This window comes from Drosophila teissieri, chromosome 3R (assembly GCF_016746235.2).
Source record: "Drosophila teissieri strain GT53w chromosome 3R, Prin_Dtei_1.1, whole genome shotgun sequence".
Taxonomy (NCBI): Eukaryota; Metazoa; Arthropoda; class Insecta; order Diptera; family Drosophilidae; genus Drosophila; species Drosophila teissieri.
Window position 1 is genome coordinate 15,253,587 of NC_053032.1, and position 2,948 is coordinate 15,256,534.

Genomic DNA, 2,948 nt, shown 5'->3' on the forward strand with positions numbered 1-2,948 from the left:
GTTTTTGCTGGTTGGTTGCTGTTGCCGTTGCCGTTGCTGCTGCCTCTGCCTGTGCCTTTGCCGCTCCATGAGCAGTGACACGATGCTAGGGCACAGTGGGAGTGGGAATCGAAATGGGTCGGAGACGGAGTCGGACTGAGACTCCACTCGGGGACTGGGACTGGGAATGGGCCAAATTTCGGTTCGTTTTGGTGCGACTATACGTAGCTCCTAGCTTGGGTTCTGACTATGACTCTGGCTCCGGTTCTGGCTGGTTCCACGGCTTGGATTGGATTGGACCCTGTGCTGTGTGCGCTGCTTTTTGGGCTGAGTTGGAGCCGCATAAATTTCGCTCGTCTAGTTGCCTCTGTGTGGCATTGTGTATGCCGACAACTACGACGGCGCCACAATTGAACTGTCAGTAAGCCGAGTAGGGTATGGGGTATGGGGGAAGGGGGTGGAAAATGATGAAGGGGCGTCGATGGGTGGGCGGGGGATAGGGTCGGTACTGGGACAGAGTGTAACTCATAGTGCTGGAGTGTGCATAGTGTTGGAAAAGCACAAAAGGATTTCCCCCTCCAGCCAGGAAGCGAATAAATTCATGACGAAACTGCAGTCTCTAGTCCCGCGAACTTCTGTGCAGAGCTTAGCCAGAGTTGCCACGTTTCGCTGCGCAGTTCATTAGTGATTCTGGATGTGGATGCTCAGTCATCAATCTGAAGGAAATGCTCATGATATCTGTTCCCCCCCTAACGTGAATGCTTTTTTTATATCTTCTTTCTTTTGATCCACGGTGGGGCTTAACTAGGGTTGCCATGTTCATAATGCAGGCAAATAAGCTCAATGCATCATCAGAGTTCCATTACATTTACAAAAATATGTCTTATAAATGGACAGTATTACTGCCTGCACCTAATATTATGCCTTTGGATAAGATAATCAATCCAATAATTTCAAGTCAGAAGAAAGCTTTGCTCCCAAAATGATATTTGTATATGATTCCGTCACGACTTCTGATGAAACTAAACTCTAAGGCTTGGTTTTGGTATCATTTTAATTATATTCAGTTCTAAACAGAAATTAACTACTTTTTGTGGGCCAGTCTGCCAAGGAGCTAGCCATCGCCCAGTGTATTCATATATTGCCATGGCGACAACAATGCAACAAAGTGATGCCTTTTGGTTAGAGATGAAGTTGGCCTGCTGGGTGGAGATTCGGAAATGGAGATAGAGCTGGAGCCATGGCCATAGTCGCATAGTCGCATAGTAAAAGTAAGAGCTTTGGGCAGCAGTTTGCTGATTGCCAGGGCAGCTGAGCAGACTCTGAGTGGGGAAGTCTGTGTGCTGAACTCGGGGGTCCCAACCTGAATAGAAGGCACTGTGGGGATGCGATGGTTGGTAGTTGCTACCACTCCAACAACCATTCTGAATTTGGCCAACGGTCACCGATGGTCCAGAACTCTGGACTCCGGACTCCGATCCCAGTCTGAACCGGAGGGGAAATGTTGTGAGTTGGCAGGACGATGATGACTATTAGGACGAACCATTTCGGCATACCGCATTTTCTATGGTGATGGGGATGCAATAGTTGCATGTTACGTATACGTACTGTAGTCTTCTGTGCAAACGATACGGTTCGTGTGTGTGTGTACGCGCAGACACAAATGCAAATACACAGATACGGATACGGACACCAGTACATACATAGATACAGATACTCATAAACATGAACACGGACATGTGCATATGAAATACTGAGCACTGCATAGGGAACTCGCACATTATGTTTGCGGCAAGCTCTCGGCTTTCGTCTCTCGATTTGTCCAAAGAATCGAGCTGGGATCAAAACCGACTGAGTTTTGCCATGGCAACGCTCTGTGTTTTTGCTGCTCCGTGGAACAATATAGATATAAGATGGCTCGGAAAGAATTTGAGCTTAAATTCATTTGGCGACAATGGCTTTGTTGTGGCTTAAAGCTAGCTTTCAGGTGGTGGTTCACAAAACTATTCTTCTAACGTGTATCTATGTCAGAATTTATTATAAATTTGCAGCTGAGATCAACACGCAGAGTATTAAATTTTACATTGGATGCTTCAATTAAAGTTTCTAATATTTTATGTTTATTTACGTTACTGTAATGATATACTTTTTAGTCTAACATTTGCATGCACAACTTTGCTGGATGTAAATTCCACATTGATTTTGTGTTTTAATGAATGCTACACAGCAACTAGTTCTTCATTTCATCTATTACATTTTGGCACACATACATTTAAAGACATCCCACATTCGTGAAACAATATTCTCGGCTAATTAGCAATACCGCCAAAGTGGCGAACTCCACTTAACGCCATTCTTGTTGTGGCTTTTTAGCCGCAGAAACTAAGACAAACCTGATTTCGGTTCTGGCCATAAAGGTGAGATGGGGGGCAGAACCACTTGTTACTCGCGGGGGTCTCGATATATTTTTTCGCGCTGTCGTTTTGGGAAAGCGCCAAAGTCAAAGTGGCCGAAAGAGCATTGAACGTAACACTTTCGCTGATGACGTAGCAGCAGCAACAGCAGCTGAAGCAGCGGCAACTTTGGGGCAACAACAAGAGCAACATCACAAGCACACCAGCAACATTGACTAATGATAGATGGATGGATGGCTGTGGCGGTGTGTTGTTGAATGCTTTTTGGTGGTTTGATGTTGATGGTTTTGAGTGACAGGTTCGCCGGTTGTTCTGCCTGCCCCCTTGTCGCACCTTTTCATTCTCCTGCCACTTGCATACATTACAAAGCGGCAGCAGCAGCAGCAACAGCAGCAACACCCATAAATAAATAAATAAATAAATAAAAAGCAGGCAGAGGAGCAACAACAGCAAGTCGTGGGGCGGAGCGGGCCGTTTGGGGTCGGTGAGGCAGTAAATTGTTCAAGGTCGCCGCTTGTCTGCTGCTTTCGAGCATGAAAAATGCAAAACAAACGC